The 23508-nt window shown below is 45.7% G+C and overlaps 1 pseudogene; it reads left to right on the top strand.

Moving 5' to 3' along the window:
- The first annotated feature begins 896 nt into the window (after window positions 1–896).
- On the top strand, window positions 897–10960 carry LOC118938758 (glyoxalase domain-containing protein 4 pseudogene; annotated as a pseudogene).
- The last annotated feature ends 12548 nt before the right edge of the window (window positions 10961–23508 follow it).

Raw genomic sequence — 23508 nt, 5'->3', positions numbered from 1 at the left:
ATGTTAAATATATCACTAGCCACTTTAAACAATGCTACTTAATATAATGTTTACATACCCTACATTATTTATCTCATATGTATACGTATATACTGTACTCTATATCATCTACTGCATCTTTATGTAATACATGTATCACTAGCCACTTTAAACTATGTCACTTTGTTTACATACTCATCTCATATGTATATACTGTACTCGATACCATCTACTGTATCTTGCCTATGCCGCTCTGTACCATCAGTCATTCATATATCTTTATGTACATATTCTTTATCCCTTTACACTTGTGTGTATAAGGTAGTAGTTTTGGAATTGTTAGCTAGATTACTCGTTGGTTATTATTGCATTGTCGGAACTAGAAGCACAAGCATTTCGCTACACTCACATTAACATCTGCTAACCATGTGTATGTGACAAATACATGTTTGATTTTATTTGATTTGATTTAATTAAGTGTATGTAAACTTCCAACTTCCACTGTATATGGCTTATGCTAGTACGGGTAGTCAAAATGGTGTTTTGAGTGTGGGGATGTTGGCCAGAAGCGACATGCTTGCCCGAAAAGGGAGAAGGCTGAGGGAGGGACTCGTAACGCCTGGGCCCTCTGATGTAAGGAGAGGTGGTCCTCATAACGCCTGGGCCCTCTGATGTAAGGAGAGGTGGGCCGACAGTGGTTGAGCAGCCACTAGTACCTGTTGCTGAAGAACAAGTTGTCCATGTTGAGGGTACTGAGTTGCAGCTTCTACCAGAGGGGAACATAACGTCTGTTATGCAGAAAAATGTTGTTGTAGGTAAGGACGGATCTGATGAGCCATTTCCCCAGACTGGTGAGGAGATGCCCAGTGCGAGTGATGGGGTACAGGAGGGGATTCAGGTGGAGCTTGTCTCCCAGGTAGTGGAGATGTCCACTAAGAGAAATGGGGTACAGGAGGGGGTTCAGGTGGGGCTAGTCTCCCAGTTAGTGAAGGAGATACAGGGTATGAGTGATGGAGTGCAAGTGGGGACTGTTGAGACGGATGTGGCTGAAGGAGGTCATGGGTCTGTGGCATCAGTTGAGGAGGATCAGGAGAAGTGGGTGACAAAAGCAAAATGGCCACCTTTAACCGAGATGTGCTTGGCAAAATTTTGCGTCACAAAGAATTTGAAGAAGGATGTAAGACAACTTGTAAGGGCCCCTATGATGGAACATGGAGTAAGACAATGGTCTGCTTTGGGCCAGAGGATGATGACTTTGTGGCTGAACTGATCTACAACTATGGAGTGGGAGAATATCGCCTAGGCAACGACTTCCTCGGTTTGACTCTGCAGTCTAGCCAGGCTGTCAGCAATGCTAAGCGGCTTGGTTGGCCACTCAATGAGGTTGGAAAGGGCCTCTATCTGGCTGAGGCCCTGGGAGGTTATCACTTCAACCTAGTGGACAAAGAAAAGCCTCCCAATGAAGGTGTGTCTGGCTGCAGAAATCAATACACTGCTGCTCCTCCCTTCTGGGGATGAAGGTGAAAGAGAGCAATGAGGAGAAGAAGACTGTGCTGGTGGGATTCACAGACACTCAGTGTAAACTAGAGTTTCACAACATTGCTGGGACAGTAGATCATGGGACAGCTTTCGGGGCGGATAGCATTCTCCTGTTCACGTGAGCAGTTGGCATATCTTGAAGCCTTGATGACAAAAGGAAACCATAAAATCTTTACTGTCTTAGTTAGCCTGGAGGCCCCTGGGGAAGGTCTGGTTAGCCTGGACGCCCCTGGGAAGGTATGGTTAGCCTGGACGCCCCTGGGAAGGTCTGGTTAGCCTGGAGGCCCCTGGGGAAGGTCTGGTTAGCCTGGAGGCCCCCGGGAAGGTCTGGTTATTTCTATTTCTCTCTCCCTTTCTCTCTCCCTCCCCCTCTCCCTCTCTCTATTTCTGTCTCCCTTTCTCTCTCTCTCTCTCTCTCTCTCTCTCTCCCTTTCTCTCTTCCTTTCTCTCTCTCTCGCTCTCTCTCTCTCTCTCTCTCTCTCTCTCTCCCTTTCTCTCTCCCTTTCTCTCTCTCTCTCCCTCTCCCTCTCTCGTTCTGTCTCTCTCTCTCTACTCCCCTTTCTCTTTAACAGAAGAGAGGAATATAATAGCATGTATTCATACCAGCTTCCTGTCTAACTGACTCATAATGAGCTAAAAGCTTACAACACACACAACTGAGTGAGACAGAGAAGAGATAAAGAGAAGAGAGAGAGAATATAGAGAGGGAAAGAGAGAGTAACCTTCTTTTGACAGGTCTTTGAAGTGATCATAAATAGCCTATACCCTTCCTTTATTGACACACAACATAGTGATTTGCTTGATTGCTTCAGCTTCTTGGTGGCTAGCTTGGAAACAACACTGATTTTGATTGAATGGATACAGAACATTCCAACTGCCGTCTGACGCCTCCACTTGTTTCTCATCTCCATGACGACCATCGCTTCATTCTCTCCTCTCTTCTTTATTCCTGTCTTTTTCTCCTCATGCTAATTAAGGATTACATCAACCAGCACTCTGTTATTTACTGACCCCTACACTCCTACAAAAAAATAGTTCCAGAAGGGTTATTCAGCTGACCCCATAGCATAATCCTTTTTGGTTCCAGTTGGAACCATTTTTGGTTCCAGGTATAACTCCTTTGGGTTCCTTTCCTGTTGAAAGGGTACTACATGGAACCCATAAATGTTTAACCTGGAACCAAAAAGGGTTCTTCAAAGGGTTCTGCTATGGGGACAGCCGAAGAACCCTTTTAGGTTCTAGATCCTGCTGCACGCTGGAGATTTGAGGGAATTACATAGCTGTAGGCAATAAGTCGTCATGTCTCTCTCGCTCTCTTTCCCACCTCTGCCTCGCTCTCTCTTATCTCTCTCATGTTCTTTCTATCTCTCTCTGTCTCTATCTCTCTCTACACACTACAGTACTGTACTCCACAGTCATATCAGAGATAGCACACACCAGTAAAATACTCTAAAGTCATAACAGAGACACACACTACAGGACTGTATTCCACAGTCATAACATAGACACACACTACAATACTGTACTCCACAGTCATAACATAGACACACACTACAATACTGTATTCCACAGTCATAACAGAGATACACACTACAGTACTGTATTCCACAGTCATAACAGACATACACACTACAGTACTGTATTCCACAGTCATAACAGACATACACACGACAGTACTGTACTCCACAGTCATAACATAGACACACACTACAATACTGTATTCCACAGTCATAACATAGACACACACTACAGTACTGTATTCCACAGTCATAACATAGACACACACTACAATACTGTATTCCACAGTCATAACAGAGATACACACTACAGTACTGTATTCCACAGTCATAACATAGACACACACTACAGTACTGTATTCCACAGTCATAATATAGACACACACTACAATACTGTATTCCACAGTCATAACAGAGATACACACTACAGTACTGTATTCCACAGTCATAACATAGACACACACTACAATACTGTATTCCACAGTCATAACAGAGATACACACTACAGTACTGTATTCCACAGTCATAACATAGACACACACTACAATACTGTATTCCACAGTCATAACAGAGATACACACTACAGTACTGTATTCCACAGTCATAACATAGACACACACTACAGTACTGTATTCCACAGTCATAACATAGACACACACTACAGTACTGTATTCCACAGTCATAACATAGACACACACTACAATACTGTATTCCACAGTCATAACAGAGATACACACTACAATACTGTATTCCACAGTCATAACAGAGACACACACTACAATACTGTACTCCACAGATACACACTACAGTACTGTATTCCACAGTCATAACAGATACACACTACAATACTGTACTCCACAGTCATAACATAGACACACACTACAGTACTGTATTCCACAGTCATAACAGAGATACACACTACAGTACTGTATTCCACAGTCATAACAGAGATACACACTACAGTACTGTATTCCACAGATACACACTACAATACTGTATTCCACAGATACACACTACAGTACTGTATTCCACAGTCATAACAGAGATACACACTACAGTACTGTATTCCACAGTCATAACAGAGATACACACTACAGTACTGTATTCCACAGTCATAACAGAGATACACACTACAGTACTGTATTCCACAGATACACACTACAGTACTGTATTCCACAGATACACACTACAATACTGTATTCCACAGATACACACTACAATACTGTATTCCACAGTCATAACAGAGACACACACTACAGTACTGTATTCCACAGTCATAACAGAGACACACTACAGTACTGTACTCCACAGATACACACTACAATACTGTATTCCACAGTCATAACAGAGATACACACTACAATATTGTATTCCACAGTCATAACATAGATACACACTACAGTACTGTATTCCACAGTCATAACATAGATACACACTACAGTACTGTACTCCACAGTCATAACAGAGACACACTACAGTACTGTACTCCACAGTCATAACAGACATACACACTACAATACTGTATTCCACAGTCATAACAGAGATACACACTACAGTACTGTATTCCACAGTCATAACATAGACACACACTACAATACTGTATTCCACAGTCATAACAGAGATACACACTACAGTACTGTATTCCACAGTCATAACATAGACACACACTACAGTACTGTATTCCACAGTCATAACAGAGATACACACTACAATACTGTATTCCACAGTCATAACAGAGATACACACTACAATACTGTATTCCACAGATACACACTACAATACTGTATTCCACAGTCATAACATAGACACACACGACAATACTGTACTCCACAGTCATAACAGAGACACACTACAATACTGTACTCCACAGTCATAACAGAGACACACACTACAATACTGTACTCCACAGTCATAACATAGACACACACTACAATACTGTATTCCACAGTCATAACAGAGACACACTACAGTACTGTATTCCACAGTCATAACAGAGATACACACTACAATACTGTATTCCACAGTCATAACAGAGATACACACTACAATACTGTATTCCACAGATACACACTACAATACTGTATTCCACAGTCATAACATAGACACACACTACAATACTGTATTCCACAGTCATAACATAGACACACACGACAATACTGTATTCCACAGTCATAACAGAGATACACACAAAAATACTGTATTCCACAGTCATAACAGAGACACACACTACAGTACTGTATTCCACAGTCATAACAGAGATACCACTACAATACTGTATTCCACAGTCATAACATAGATACACACTACAGTACTGTATTCCACAGTCATAACAGAGACACACTACAGTACTGTATTCCACAGTCATAACAGAGATACACACTACAATACTGTATTCCACAGTCATAACAGAGACACACACTACAGTACTGTATTCCACAGTCATAACAGAGATACCACTACAATACTGTATTCCACAGTCATAACAGAGATACACACACAGTACTGTACTCCACAGTCATAACAGAGATACACACTACAATACTGTACTCCACAGATACACACTACAATACTGTATTCCACAGTCATAACAGAGATACACACTACAGTACTGTATTCCACAGTCATAACAGAGATACACACACTACAGTACTGTACTCCACAGTCATAACATAGACACACACTACAGTACTGTATTCCACAGTCATAACAGAGATACACACTACAATACTGTATTCCACAGTCATAACATAGATACACACTACAATACTGTACTCCACAGTCATAACAGAAACACACTACAGTACTGTACTCCACAGATACACACTACAATACTGTATTCCACAGTCATAACAGAGACACACTACAATACTGTATTCCACAGTCATAACAGAAACACACTACAGTACTGTACTCCACAGATACACACTACAATACTGTATTCCACAGTCATAACAGAGATACACACTACAATACTGTATTCCACAGATACACACTACAATACTGTATTCCACAGTCATAACATAGACACACACTACAATACTGTATTCCACAGTCATAACAGAGATACACACTACAATACTGTATTCCACAGTCATAACAGAGATACACACTACAATACTGTACTCCACAGTCATAACAGATACACACTACAGTACTGTACTCCACAGATACACACTACAGTACTGTACTCCACAGATACACACTACAGTACTGTACTCCACAGTCATAACATAGACACACACTACAATACTGTATTCCACAGTCATAACAGAGACACACACAGTACTGTACTCCACAGTCATAACAGAGATACACACTACAATACTGTATTCCACAGTCATAACAGAGATACCACTACAATACTGTATTCCACAGTCATAACAGAGATACACACTACAGTACTGTATTCCACAGTCATAACAGAGATACACACTACAGTACTGTATTCCACAGTCATAACAGAGATACACACACTACAGTACTGTACTCCACAGTCATAACATAGACACACACTACAGTACTGTATTCCACAGTCATAACAGAGATACACACTACAATACTGTATTCCACAGTCATAACAGAGATACACACTACAATACTGTACTCCACAGTCATAACAGAGATACACACTACAATACTGTACTCCACAGTCATAACAGAGATACACACTACAATACTGTATTCCACAGTCATAACAGAGATACACACAGTACTGTACTCCACAGTCATAACAGAGACACACACTACAATACTGTATTCCACAGATACACACTACAATACTGTATTCCACAGTCATAACAGATACACACAGTACTGTACTCCACAGTCATAACAGAGATACACACTACAATACTGTATTCCACAGATACACACTACAGTACTGTATTCCACAGATACACACTACAATACTGTATTCCACAGTCATAACAGAGACACACACAGTACTGTACTCCACAGTCATAACAGAGATACACACTACAATACTGTATTCCACAGTCTAAGAAACAAAGGAAGGAAGAAAGCCTGTACACTATGCTGTCTCTGTCTCTGTCTCTTTGACCCTCACAGGAGACCAAACCTCCCCCATGCTCTGTAATGGATCAGATGGAGAGCGAGAGAAGAGCAGAGGAGAGACCGGCCACAGGGAAGAGAGAATGGAGAGAACTGCTTCACTACGGTAATGAGAGACCTGGTGCTGCTGCACTCAGGCGTCTCTTGCTCTCTGTTTCCCTCCCATTCTCTGCCAGTCCTCAGAATAACTATTTAGCCAGGTTTGTAAAATAGGGGGAGGGGGCTGAGGGGGGATTTTGACATTTGCAGAGTCAGAGTCAGTGTTGTTGCACACACAGCACACCTGCTCCCAGGAAACCACCCTCCTCCCAGTGCCATAGAAAACAAAGATGTCCAAATGACTATCGCCCCGTCTCACTCACCTCGGTCATCGCTTCGAGAGACTGGTCATGGCCCACATCGAGGCCAGCATGCCAGGCACACTGGACCCACTCCAATTAGCCTACCGCTCCAACAGATCCATCGCCATTCACCTGGCCCTAACACATCTGGACAACAGGAACACCTATGTGAGAATGCTGCTCATTGACTACAGTTCAGCATTCAACAATGTTGTTCCCTCCAAGTTCGACACCGATCTCAGATCCCTGGGTCTGAACACTACCCTCTGCCACTGGGTCCTGGACTTCCTGACGGGCAGACCACAGGCTGTGAGGATTGGCATCAACACCTTCTCTATACTGACTCAACACAGGGGCCCGTCAGGGGTGTGTCCTCAGCCCTCTGCTGTACTCCCTGTTCACTCCGTGGCTTTGCACGATACCATCTCCATCATCAGGTTTGCTGACGACACCACTGTTACAGGCCAGATAATCAACAACGACGATAAAGGAGGTAAGTGAACTGGCATTGTGAACCACAATGCCAGGACAATTACCTCTCCCTCAACGTCAGCAAAACAAAGGAGTTGATTGTTGAATTCAGAGAGGGGAAGAGCACTGCAGTAGAGATTCAGCTGTATTAAGTTCCTCGGCGTCCACATCACACAGGACTTGACATGGACCAACAACACCACCACCAGGACCAACAACACCACCACCAGGAACAACAACACCACCACTCCTGTCAAGAGGGCAAAACAGCGTCTCTACTTCCTAAGACGGCTGAAGACCACGAGTCCTCTCCAACTACTACTGCTGCACCATCGAGAGCGTCCTGACCAGTTGCATCATGGCCCCTTTTATGGTAATTGCTCCGTGCACTACCCCAAGGCCCTCCAGCGGGTGGTGAAGACAGCCCAGTATATCACTGGGACCGTGCTCCCCCCCATCCAGGACATCTCCTCAAAACGTTGCCTGAGGAAGTCCTGCAGCATCATCAAGGAACTCCACTCCTACACTGTCCTCCCTCCTCCTCTCGTCCCTCTCCACTCCTACACTGTCCTCCCTTCTCCTCTCATCCCTCTCTCCACTCCTAGACTGCCCTCCTTCCTCCTCTCATCCCTATCTCCACTCCTACACCGTCCTCCCTCCTCCTCTTATCACTCTCTCCACTCCTACACTGTCCTCCCTCCTCCTCTCATCCCTCTCCACTCCTACACTGTCCTCTCTACTCCTCTCATACCTTTCCACTCCTACACTGTCCTCCCTCCTCCTCTCATCCCTCTCTCCCCTCCTACACTGTTCTCCCTACTCCTCTCATCCCTTTCCACTCCTACACTGTCCTCCCTCCTCCTCTCATCCCTCTCTCCCCTCCTACACTGTTCTCCCTACTCCTCTCATCCCTTTCCACTCCTACACTCTCCCCCCTCCTCCTCTCATCCCTTTCCACTCCTACACTGTCCTCCCTCCTCCGCTCATCCTTCTCTCAACTCCTACACTGTCCTCCCTCCTCCTCTCATCCCTCTTTCCACTCCTACACTGTCCTCCCTACTCCTCTCATCCCTTTCCACTCCTACACTGTCCTCCCTCCTTCTCTCATCCCAAACTCCACTCCTACACTGTCCTCCCTCCTCCTCTCATCCCTCTTTCCACTCCTACACTGTCCTCCCTACTTCTCTCATCCCTTTCCACTCCTACACTGTCCTCCCTCCTTCTCTCATCCCTCTCTCCACTCCTACACTGTCCTCCATCCTCCTCTCATCCCTCTCCACTCCTACACTGTCCTCCCTCCTCCTCTCATACCTTTCGACTCCTACACTGTCCTCCCTCCTCCTCTCATACCTTTCCACTCCTACACTGTCCTCCCTCCTTCTCTCATCCCTCTCTCCACTCCTACACTGTCCTCCCTCCTCCTCTCATCCCTCTCCACTCCTACACTGTCCTCCCTCCTCCTCTCATCCCTCTCCACTCCTACACTGTCCTCCCTTCTTGACTTTTAAAACAATGTGAACCCTATAAGGAAAGCATTTATTTTGTTGAGGTTACATTGTCAGAACATACCCTTTTCTTATAATATTCATAGAGTACTTATATAATTGACATATTTTGCCTACAATATGTCATAACATATACACAGTATGTATGAAGAGCACCATAATCATGTTTTTAATTGTGTATTTCATTGTGTATTTCATTGTGTATGTCAGTGTGTATGTCAGTGTGTATGTTAATGTGTATGTCAGTGTGTATGTCATTGTGTATGTCAGTGTGTATGTTAATGTGTATGTCAGTGTGTATGTCAGTGTGTATGTCAGTGTGTATGTCAGTGTGTATGTCAGTGTGTATTTCATTGTGTATGTCAGTGTGTATGTCAGTGTGTATGTTAATGTGTATGTCAGTGTGTATGTCATTGTGTATGTCAGTGTGTATATTAATGTGTATGTCAGTGTGTATGTCAGTGTGTATGTCAGTGTGTATGTTAATGTGTATGTCAGTGTGTATGTCAGTGTGTATGTCAGTGTGTATGTCAGTGTGTATTTCAGTGTGTATGTCAATGTGTATGTCATTGTGTATGTCAGTGTGTATGTCAGTGTGTATGTCATTGTGTATGTCAGTGTGTATGTCAATGTGTATATCATTGTGTATGTCATTGTGTATGTCAGTGTGTATGTCAGTGTGTATGTCATTGTGTATGTCAGTGTGTATGTCAATGTGTATGTCATTGTGTATGTCAGTGTGTATGTCAATGTGTATGTCATTGTGTATGTCATTGTGTATGTCAATGTGTATATCATTGTGTATGTCATTGTGTATGTCATTGTGTATGTCAGTGTGTATGTCATTGTGTATGTCAATGTGTATGTCATTGTGTATGTCAGTGTGTATGTCAATGTGTATATCATTGTGTATGTCATTGTGTATGTCAGTGTGTATGTCATTGTGTATGTCAGTGTGTATGTCAATGTGTATATCATTGTGTATGTCATTGTGTATGTCAGTGTGTATGTCAGTGTGTATGTCATTGTGTATGTCAGTGTGTATGTCAGTGTGTATGTCATTGTGTATGTCAGTGTGTATGTCAATGTGTATATCATTGTGTATGTCATTGTGTATGTCAGTGTGTATGTCAGTGTGTATGTCATTGTGTATATCATTGTGTATGTCATTGTGTATGTCAGTGTGTATGTCAGTGTGTATGTCAGTGTGTATGTCAGTGTGTATGTCATTGTGTATGTCAGTGTGTATGTCAGTGTGTATGTCATTGTGTATGTCAGTGTGTATGTCATTGTGTATGTCAGTGTGTATGTCAGTGTGTATGTCAGTGTGTATGTCAGTGTGTATGTCATTGTGTATGTCAGTGTGTATGTCAGTGTGTATGTCATTGTGTATGTCAGTGTGTATGTCAGTGTGTATGTCAGTGTGTATGTCAGTGTGTATGTCAGTGTGTATGTCATTGTGTATGTGTGATGTGCATGTCTACAGGTGGCCGCTTCGTCTGCCCCTTCGTTGTTTTTGATTGCCTACTGGAATTAGATCCATTGTCCTGGGTGGTGGTCCGAACAGAGGATCCGCTTCGGGAAAGTTGTATTCCTGGTCGTAATGTTGGTAAGATGACGTTGCTCTTATATCCAATAGTTATTCCTGGCTGTATGTAATAAGACGTAAGATTTCCTGGGGTAACAATGTGAGAAATAACAAATAAAAACACTAAATACTGCATAGTTTCCTAAGAACTCGAAGTGAGGCGACCATCTCTGTCGGCGCCATGTTATAATATTAGAACATCAATTAGAGCATTAATGTTCTCCAGTATTCTATCCAATTAGAGCATTAATGTTCTCCAGTCTTCTATCCAATTAGAGCATTAATGTTCTCCAGTCTTCTATCCAATTAGAGCATTAATGTTCTCCAGTCTTCTATACAATTAGAGCATTAATGTTCTCCAGTCTTCTATCCAATTAGAGCATTAATGTTCTCCAGTCTTCTATCCAATTAGAGCATTAATGTTCTCCAGTCTTCTATCCAATTAGAGCATTAATGTTCTCCAGTCTTCTATCCAATTAGAGCATTAATGTTCTCCAGTCTTCTATCCAATTAGAACATCAATGTTCTCCAGTCTTCTATCCGATTAGAACATCAATGTTCTCCAGTCTTCTATCAAATTAGAGCATTAATGTTCTCCAGTCTTCTATCCGATTAGAACATCAATGTTCTCCAGCATTTTATCTCCTGATCTGCTGCTTCACAGCAACACCCATAGGACACAGGCATCCCATAGGAGACTCACTAGGCCCACCATAAACACACAAACATGCACACACACGTGCTCCAATCACACAATCTCATAACATAGAAGCACATGCACGAAAAACGCACACAAACACCCGCACATTTTTAAACACACACACATTTACACAAACACACACACATTTACACAAACACCCGCACATTTTTAAACACACACACATTTACACAAACACACACACATTTACACAAACACACACACATTTACACAAACACACACACATTTACACAAACACACACACATTTACACAAACACACACACATTTACACAAACACACACACATTTACACAAACACACACACATTTACACAAACACACACACATTTACACAAACACACACACATTTACACAAACACACACACATTTACACAAACACACACACATTTACACAAACACACACACATTTACACAAACACACACACATTTACACAAACACACACACATTTACACAAACACATACACATTTACACAAACACACACACATTTACACAAACACACACACATTTACACAAACACACACACATTTACACAAACACATACACATTTACACAAACACACACACATTTACACAAACACATACACATTTACACAAACACACACACATTTACACAAACACACACACATTTACACAAACACATACACATTTACACAAACACATACACATTTACACAAACACACACACATTTACACAAACACACACACATTTACACAAACACACACACATTTACACAAACACATACACATTTACACAAACACATACACATTTACACAAACACACACACATTTACACAAACACATACACATTTACACAAACACATACACATTTACACAAACACATACACATTTACACAAACACACACACATTTACACAAACACATACACATTTACACAAACACACACACATTTACACAAACACATACACATTTACACAAACACACACACATTTACACAAACACACACACATTTTTAAACACACACACATTTACACAAACACACACACATTTACACAAACACACACACATTTACACAAACACATACACATTTACACAAACACACACACATTTACACAAACACACACACATTTACACAAACACACACACATTTACACAAACACACACACATTTACACAAACACACACACATTTACACAAACACACACACATTTACACAAACACACACACATTTACACAAACACACACACATTTACACAAACACACACACATTTACACAAACACACACACATTTACACAAACACACACACATTTATACAAACACACACACACTGCTCTAAGCACACATTTTAACACACACACGCACACACACACCCCCCGGCCATACTACAGAAGCCAGTTCCAGGAAATGGCCCTCCTCCCCTCCCACTCTCCAAGTGCTGCCTCTCTCTCCCCAGGACTAGAAAACTAAATGAACAAGAATTATTTGTTTGTAAAGGCAGAATGTGGAGAGAGTAAACACACAATGTGCTTCAGCCTAACCCAGTGTGTCAGCTGAGCTCTGAGTCTGCAGGCTCCTAGCTAGAGACAGTTACACCATACAAATAGCAGGCCCAGGGGCCACAGCACTGCTCCTCCACAGCTACCACACAAATATGAAGAATATCTTCAAATACACCGCAAGAGGGGGAATGGGAGGGAGGGAGAGTGGAGACAGAGAGAGGGAGGGTGAGAGAGAGAGAGAGAGAGAGAGAGGGGGGTGAGGGGGAGAGAGAGTAGAGGGAGAGGGAGAGGGAGTAGAGAGAGAGAGGGAGGGGGATAGAGAGAAAAGAGAGAGGAAAGGGGGAGAGAGAGTAGAGAAAGAGAGAGGGGGAAGGAGGATAGAGAGAGAGAGAGCGGGGGGAGAGAGTGGGGGGTAGAGGGCGAGGGAGGGGGAGAGAGAGGGGGGGAGAGAGAGTAGAGGGAGAGGGAGGGAGAGAGAGAGAGAGAGTGAGAGAGGGGGGGAGGGGGAGAGAGAGTAGAGGGAGAGGGAGAGGGAGTAGAGAGAGAGAGTGAGGGGGATAGAGAGAAAAGAGAGAGGAAAGGGGGAGAGAGAGTAGAGAAAGAGAGAGGGGGAAGGAGGATAGAGAGAGAGAGAGCGGGGGGAAAGAGTGGGGGGGTAGAGGGCGAGGGAGGGGGAGAGAGAGGGGGGGAGAGAGAGTAGAGGGAGAGGGAGGGAGGGAGAGAGAGAGTAGAGGGAGAGGGAGGGAGGGAGAGAGAGAGTAGAGGGAGAGGGAGGGAGGGGGAGAGAGAGTAGAGGGAGAGGGGGAGAGAGTAGAGGGAGAGAGAGGGGGGAGAGAGAGTAGAGGGAGAGGGAGGGAGGGAAGGGGAGAGAGAGTAGAGGGAGAGGGAGGGAGGGTAGAGGGAGGGAGGGGGAGAGAGAGGGGGGAGAGTAGAGGGAGAGGGAGGGGGAGAGAGAGTAGAGGGAGAGGGAAGGAGGGAGGGAGGGAGGGAGGGAGGGAGGGAGGGAGGGAGGGAGGGAGGGAGGGAGGGAGGGAGGGTAATGTTCTGGACCAGCAAAGAAGGCGAGACGGAAAGCTGGTTGGAGATTTAAAAAAAGGGAGAATGAAAGAAAGAAAGGAAAATAGCGGGCAGAGAAAATACAGAGCAAGTGAGTTGATGAAAGAGAGATGAATGCAGAACAGAGAAAGGGAGGAGAATGAAACAAAGATTAGAAGAAAGAGGAAGGAAGAGTGAGAGAAAGGAAGAGAAAGGAGGAAGGAAGAGAAAGAGGAAAGAAGAGAAAGAGAAAGGAAGAGTGAGATAACGGATGAGAAAGAGGAAGGAAGAGAAGAGGAAGGAAGAGAAAGAGGAAGGAAGAGAAAGGAAGGAAGAGGAAGAGGAAGGAAGAGAAAGAGGAAGGAAGAGAGAGGAAGGAAAATAGAGAGGAAGGAAGAGGCGGAAGAAGAAGGAAGAGAAAGAGGAAGGAAGAGAACGAGGAAGAGAGAGAGAAAGGAAGAGAAAGAGGAAGGAAGAGGGAAAGGAAGGAAGAGAGAAAGAGGAAGAGGAGGATATGGTGTATGAAAGAATAGTTATGTGTATATATAATTAGAGTTTATGTTGAGAGGAAGTGTGTGTGTGTGTGTGTGTGTGTGTGTGTGTGTGTGTTTGTGATGAGGGGGATATGGTATGTTAAGCAGAGTGGATGGGTATTTGCTGTTTCTTATTGCCTAAATATGATAAAAGTATAATAATATACATTTTGCCATGAGGCTGAGAGAACATTTAGCTTTCTTTTTTTTTTTTTTTTACATTTCCGGGGCTGTGGGGGTGTGTTTTATGCCAGTGTTCTCTCCTCATCTCCTGTTTGCATAAGAACATAAAGAAGGCGGGACCTAAAAATGGCAGTTTAAACAAAGGAGTGAAACAGCAGGAAATTGCTAGGACATTTCTTCCATCGCTATGACAACAACATGCTCAGAACCGCTCTGTTCTGTTCTGCTCCCAAGCCTACTGCTCAAATGTCAACTACAAACTAGAGACACAGAGTTCAACAAAGTGACATACTGCAGTCAACACATCTATCTATCTCTCTACTCATTTGAGGACCCACAGATGAACATAGTGTCATCATTTTGGGGAGGCAGCCAGAGCAGGGTGTATAATATGCATGACAGTGTCATCTCGTTGAGTGCGCCTTTTAAGACAGACAGACAGACACAGAAAGACAGACAGACAGACAGACAGACAGACAGACAGACAGACAGACAGGCAGACAGACAGACAGACACAGACAGACAGACAGACAGACAGACAGACAGACAGACAGACAGACAGACAGACAGACAGACAGACAGACAGACAGACAGACAGAGAGACACAGACAGACAGACAGACAGACAGACAGACAGACAGACAGACAGACAGACAGACAGACAGACAGACACAGACAGACAGGCAGATAGGCATACAGACAGACAGACAGAGTATCAATGTAGTGAAGTTAGATAAGGTTGTTGTGGTATTGGAGCTGCCCTGTGGCGACTGTAACAACAGATATTCTCTATCAGACGGGCCTTCCTGCTTTAAATGAATAACAACATTATATTCATGACATCTGGAGTCACAATGAGAGGCAGCCTTCAAACGCCTGAGTCCAACCAGCAGTCCAGCAGTATAAACAAAGGGTAATGGAAAAGCAAAGAGTGTGTGAGTGTATGTGTGTGTGTTTATGTTTGTGTGTGTGTGTATTTATGTATGCGTGCATGCATTCTTTTGTGTGTGCTTGTGTACTGTACGTGCATGTGTGTACCAACATGTGTATGTGTGTGTGTTTGTAGGGAAGAGAACAGTTTATGGCTTGGGTGGCTGGAGTCTTTGACAACTCTTTGCGGATTCTTCTGACACCGCCTGGTATAGAGGTCCTGGATGGCAGGGAGGCCGGCCCCTGTGATGAATTGGGCCATACACACCACACTGTTGCGCCTTGAGGTTGGGTGCCTTGCATTTGCCATACCAAGCAGTGCTGCAGCCACTCAAGATGCTCTCAATGGTGCAGCTGTAAAACTTTTTGAGGATCTCAGGGCCCAGGCCAAATCTATTCAGCCTCCTGAGGGGGACGAGGCGCTGTCATGCTCCCTTGTTGGTGTGTGTGGACCATTTGAATTACTTAGTGATGTGAACACCAAGGAACTTGAAGCTCTCGACCCGCTCCACCACAGCCCTGTCAATGTGGACGGGGTTGTGCTCTGCCCTCTGGTTCCTCTTGTCCACTGTCAGCTCATCTGTCTTGCTGATGTTGAGGGAGAGGTTGTCCTGTCATAACACTGCCAGGTATCTGACCTCTACAAACACTGCCAGGTATCTGACCTCTACCAAACTGCTAGGTATCTGACCTCTACCACACTGCTAGGTCTCTGACCTCTACTACACTGCTAGGTATCTGACCTCTGCCACACTGCCAGGTCTCTGACCTCTACCACACTGCTAGGTCTCTGATCTCTACCACACTGCCAGGTATCTGACCTCTACCACACTGCCAGGTATCTGACCTCTACCACACTGCCAGGTATCTGACCTCTACCACACTGCCAGGTATCTGACCTCTACCACACTGCCAGGTATCTGACCTCTACCACACTGCCAGGTATCTGACCTCTACCACACTGCCAGGTATCTGACCTCTACCACACTGCCAGGTATCTGACCTCTACCACACTGCTAGGTATCTGACCTCTACCACACTGCTAGGTATCTGACCTCTACCACACTGCCAGGTATCTGACCTCTACCACACTGCTAGGTATCTGACCTCTACCACACTGCCAAGTATCTGACCTCTACCACACTGCTAGGTATCTGACCTCTACCACACTGCTAGGTCTCTGACCTCTACCACACTGCCAAGTATCTGACCTCTACCACACTGCTAGGTATCTGACCTCTACCACACTGCTAGGTATCTGACCTCTACCACACTGCCAAGTATCTGACCTCTACCACACTGCTAGGTATCTGATCTCTACCACACTGCCAGGTATCTGACCTCTACCACACTGCCAGGTATCTGACCTCTACCACACTGCCAAGTATCTGACCTCTACCACACTGCTAGGTATCTGACCTCTACCACACTGCCAGGTATCTGACCTCTACCACACTGCTAGGTCTCTGACCTCTACCACACTGCTAGGTATCTGACCTCTACCACACTGCCAGGTCTCTGACCTCTGCCACACTGCTAGGCATCTGACCTCTACCACACTGCTAGGTATCTGACCTCTACCACACTGCCAGGTATCTGACCTCTACCACACTGCTAGGTATCTGACCTCTACCACACTGCTAGGTATCTGACCTCTACCACACTGCTAGGTATCTGACCTCTACCACACTGCCAGGGCTCTGACCTCTGCCACACTGCTAGGTCTCTGACCTCTACTACACTGCTAGGTATCTGACCTCTACCACACTGCTAGGTATCTGACCTCTACTACACTGCCAGGTCTCTGACCTCTACCACACTGACAGGGCTCTGACATCTGCCACACTGCCAGGGCTCTGACCTCTATTACACTGCTAGGTATCTGACCTCTATTACACTGCTAGGTATCTGACATCTACCACACTGCTAGGTATCTGACCTCTATTACACTGCTAGGTATCTGACCTCTACCACACTGCTAGGTATCTGACCTCTACTACACTGCTAGGTATCTGACCTCTACCACACTGCTAGGTATCTGACCTCTACCACACTGCCAGGTCTCTGACCTCTACCACACTGCCAGGGCTCTGACATCTGCCACACTGCCAGGGCTCTGACCTCTATTACACTGCTAGGTATCTGACCTCTATTACACTGCTAGGTATCTGACCTCTACCACACTGCTAGGTATCTGACCTCTATTACACTGCTAGGTATCTGACCTCTACCACACTGCCAGGTATCTGATCTCTACCACACTGCTAGGTATCTGACCTCTACCACACTGCCAGGTATCTGACCTCTACAAAACTGCTAGGTATCTGACCTCTACCACACTGCTAGGTCTCTGACCTCTACCACACTGCTAGGTATCTGACCTCTACCACACTGCTAGGTATCTGACCTCTACCACACTGCCAGGTATCTGACCTCTACCACACTGCCAGGTATCTGACCTCTACCAAACTGCTAGGTATCTGACCTCTACCACACTGCCAGGTCTCTGACCTCTACCACACTGCTAGGTATCTGACCTCTACCACACTGCTAGGTATCTGACCTCTACCACACTGCCAGGTATCTGACCTCTACCACACTGCCAGGTATCTGACCTCTACCACACTGCTAGGTATCTGACCTCTACCACACTGCTAGGTATCTGACCTCTACCACACTGCCAGGTCTCTGACCTCTACCACACTGCTAGGTATCTGACCTCTACCACACTGCTAGGTATCTGACCTCTACCACACTGCCAGGGCTCTGACCTCTGCCACACTGCTAGGTCTCTGACCTCTACTACACTGCTAGGTATCTGACCTCTACCACACTGCTAGGTATCTGACCTCTACCACACTGCCAGGTCTCTGACCTCTACCACACTGCCAGGGCTCTGACATCTGCCACACTGCCAGGTATCTGACCTCTACCACACTGCCAGGTATCTGACCTCTACCACACTGCCAGGTATCTGACCTCTACCACACTGCTAGGTATCTGACCTCTACCACACTGCCAGGTATCTGACCTCTACCACACTGCTAGGTCTCTGACCTCTACCACACTGCTAGGTATCTGACCTCTACCACACTGCCAGGTCTCTGACCTCTGCCACACTGCTAGGTATCTGACCTCTACCACACTGCTAGGTATCTGACCTCTACCACACTGCCAGGTATCTGACCTCTACCACACTGCCAGGTATCTGACCTCTACCACACTGCTAGGTATCTGACCTCTACCACACTGCTAGGTATCTGACCTCTACCACACTGCCAGGTCTCTGACCTCTACCACACTGCTAGGTATCTGACCTCTACCACACTGCTAGGTATCTGACCTCTACCACACTGCCAGGGCTCTGACCTCTGCCACACTGCTAGGTCTCTGACCTCTACTACACTGCTAGGTATCTGACCTCTACCACACTGCTAGGTATCTGACCTCTACTACACTGCCAGGTCTCTGACCTCTACCACACTGCCAGGGCTCTGACATCTGCCACACTGCCAGGGCTCTGACCTCTATTACACTGCTAGGTATCTGACCTCTATTACACTGCTAGGTATCTGACCTCTACCACACTGCTAGGTATCTGACCTCTATTACACTGCTAGGTATCTGACCTCTACCACACTGCTAGGTATCTGACCTCTACTACACTGCTAGGTATCTGACCTCTACCACACTGCTAGGTATCTGACCTCTACCACACTGCCAGGTCTCTGACCTCTACCACACTGCCAGGGCTCTGACATCTGCCACACTGCCAGGGCTCTGACCTCTATTACACTGCTAGGTATCTGACCTCTATTACACTGCTAGGTATCTGACCTCTACCACACTGCTAGGTATCTGACCTCTATTACACTGCTAGGTATCTGACCTCTACCACACTGCCAGGTATCTGATCTCTACCACACTGCTAGGTATCTGACCTCTACCACACTGCCAGGTATCTGACCTCTACCAAACTGCTAGGTATCTGACCTCTACCACACTGCTAGGTCTCTGACCTCTACCACACTGCTAGGTATCTGACCTCTACCACACTGCTAGGTATCTGACCTCTACCACACTGCCAGGTATCTGACCTCTACCACACTGCCAGGTATCTGACCTCTACCAAACTGCTAGGTATCTGACCTCTACCACACTGCCAGGTCTCTGACCTCTACCACACTGCTAGGTATCTGACCTCTACCACACTGCTAGGTATCTGACCTCTACCACACTGCCAGGTATCTGACCTCTACCACACTGCCAGGTATCTGACCTCTACCACACTGCTAGGTATCTGACCTCTACCACACTGCTAGGTATCTGACCTCTACCACACTGCCAGGTCTCTGACCTCTACCACACTGCTAGGTATCTGACCTCTACCACACTGCTAGGTATCTGACCTCTACCACACTGCCAGGGCTCTGACCTCTGCCACACTGCTAGGTCTCTGACCTCTACTACACTGCTAGGTATCGGACCTCTACCACACTGCTAGGTATCTGACCTCTACCACACTGCCAGGTCTCTGACCTCTACCACACTGCCAGGGCTCTGACATCTGCCACACTGCCAGGGCTCTGACCTCTATTACACTGCTAGGTATCTGACCTCTATTACACTGCTAGGTATCTGACCTCTACCACACTGCTAGGTATCTGACCTCTATTACACTGCTAGGTATCTGACCTCTACCACACTGCTAGGTATCTGACCTCTACTGCACTGCTAGGTATCTGACCTCTACCACACTGCTAGGTATCTGACCTCTACCACACTGCCAGGTCTCTGACCTCTACCACACTGCCAGGGCTCTGACATCTGCCACACTGCCAGGGCTCTGACCTCTATTACACTGCTAGGTATCTGACCTCTATTACACTGCTAGGTATCTGACTTCTACCACACTGCTAGGTATCTGACCTCTATTACACTGCTAGGTATCTGACCTCTACCACACTGCCAGGTATCTGATCTCTACCACACTGCTAGGTATCTGACCTCTACCACACTGCCAGGTATCTGACCTCTACCAAACTGCTAGGTATCTGACCTCTACCACACTGCTAGGTATCTGACCTCTACCAAACTGCTAGGTATCTGACCTCTACCACACTGCTAGGTCTCTGACCTCTACCAAACTGCTAGGTATCTGACCTCTACCACACTGCTAGGTCTCTGACCTCTACCAAACTGCTAGGTATCTGACCTCTACCACACTGCTAGGTCTCTGACCTCTACCAAACTGCCAGGTATCTGACCTCTACCAAACTGCTAGGTATCTGACCTCTACCACACTGCTAGGTATCTGACCTCTACCAAACTGCTAGGTATCTGACCTCTACCACACTGCTAGGTATCTGACCTCTACCATACTGCTAGGTATCTGACCTCTACCACACTGCTAGGTATCTGACCTCTACCACACTGCTAGGTATCTGACCTCTACTACACTGCTAGGTATCTGACCTCTACCACACTGCCAGGTATCTGACCTCTACCACACTGCTAAGTATCTGATCTTTACCAAACTGCTAGGTATCTGATCTTTACCAAACTGCTAGGTATCTGATCTCTACCACACTGCTAGGTATCTGACCTCTACTACACTGCCAGGTATCTGACCTCTACTACACTGCCAGGTATCTGACCTCTACCACACTGCTAGGTATCTGACCTCTACTACACTGCTAGGTCTCTGACCTCTACCACACTGCTAGGTCTCTGACCTCTACCACACTGCTAGGTATCTGACCTCTACCACACTGCTAGGTATCTGACCTCTACTACACTGCTAGGTATCTGACCTCTACCACACTGCTAGGTATCTGACCTCTACCACACTGCTAGGTCTCTGACCTCTACCACACTGCCAGGTATCTGACCTCTACCACATTGCCAGGTATCTGACCTCTACCACACTGCTAGGTATCTGACCTCTACCACACTGCTAGGTCTCTGACCTCTACCACACTGCTAGGTATCTGACCTCTACCACACTGCCAGGTATCTGACCTCTACCACACTGCTAGGTATCTGACCTCTACCACACTGCTAGGTATCTGACCTCTACCACACTGCCAGGTCTCTGACCTCTACCACACTGCTAGGTCTCTGATCTCTACCACACTGCTAAGTATCTGACCTCTACCACACTGCCAGGTATCTGACCTCTACCACATTGCCAGGTATCTGACCTCTACCACACTGCTAGGTATCTGACCTCTACCACACTGCTAGGTCTCTGACCTCTACCACACTGCTAGGTATCTGACCTCTACCACACTGCTAGGTCTCTGACCTCTACCACACTGCTAGGTATCTGACCTCTACCACACTGCTAGGTATCTGACCTCTACCACACTGCCAGGTCTCTGACCTCTACCACACTGCTAGGTATCTGACCTCTACCACACTGCTAGGTATCTGACCTCTACCACACTGCCAGGTCTCTGACCTCTACCACACTGCTAGGTATCTGACCTCTACTACACTGCTAGGTATCTGACCTCTACCACACTGCTAGGTCTCTGACCTCTACCACACTGCTAAGTATCTGATCTTTACCAAACTGCTAGGTATCTGATCTCTACCACACTGCTAGGTATCTGACCTCTACCACACTGCTACGTATCTGACCTCTACCACATTGCCAGGTCTCTGACCTCTTGGATAAGCTATCCTCAAAAGCACAGGAAGACAGAGCTTGTGGATAATCTATCCTCACAGACACAGGTAGACAGAGCTGTTGGATATGCGATCCTCAACGACACAGGTAGACAGAGCTCTTGGATAAGGTATCCTCAACAGCCAGAGGCAAGTGTGTGTGTTTCACATCTGCTGTTTACACATGGGCAGCCAGATCCACCTTGAGGCCTTTGGAGCCGAAAGTCATCATCCTCTCCTGTTCTGTCCTGTCCCCCTCTCTCTCTCCTCCTCAGAACTCTCCTCCCTTCACCTCTCCTCTACCCTCTTTATTCCATCTCACAATGTCTCTTTCCCCTCCCCTCCTCTCTTCTCCTTTCCTCAATCCATCTAGTTTCCGTATTCATCTCTTCTACTCTGTTCCTGTATTCATCTCCTCTACTCTGTTCCAGTATTCATCTCCTCTACTCTGTTCCAGTATTCATCTCCTCTACTCTGTTCCTGTATTCATCTCCTCTACTCTGTTCCTGTATTCATCTCCTCTACTCTGTTCCTGTATTCATCTCCTCTACTCTGTTCCTGTATTCATCTCCTCTACTCTGTTCCTGTATTCATCTCCTCTACTCTGTTCCAGTATTCATCTCCTCTACTCTGTTCCAGTATTCATCTCCTCTACTCTGTTCCTGTATTCATCTCCTCTACTCTGTTCCTGTATTCATCTCCTCTACTCTGTTCCAGTATTCATCTCCTCTACTCTGTTCCTGTATTCATCTTTCATCTCCTCTACTCTGTTCCTGTATTCATCTCCTCTACTCTGTTCCTGTATTCATCTCCTCTACTCTGTTCCTGTATTCATCTCCTCTACTCTGTTTCTGTATTCATCTCCTCTACTCTGTTCCTGTATTCATCTCCTCTACTCTGTTCCTGTATTCATCTCCTCTACTCTGTTCCTGTATTCATCTCCTCTACTCTGTTCCAGTATTCATCTCCTCT

The sequence above is a fragment of the Oncorhynchus mykiss genome, chromosome 14, assembly GCF_057628025.1.
Source record: "Oncorhynchus mykiss isolate SJ-2025 chromosome 14, ASM5762802v1, whole genome shotgun sequence".
Lineage (NCBI taxonomy): Eukaryota > Metazoa > Chordata > Actinopteri > Salmoniformes > Salmonidae > Oncorhynchus > Oncorhynchus mykiss.
This window is presented reverse-complemented; position numbering and strand designations above follow the sequence as displayed.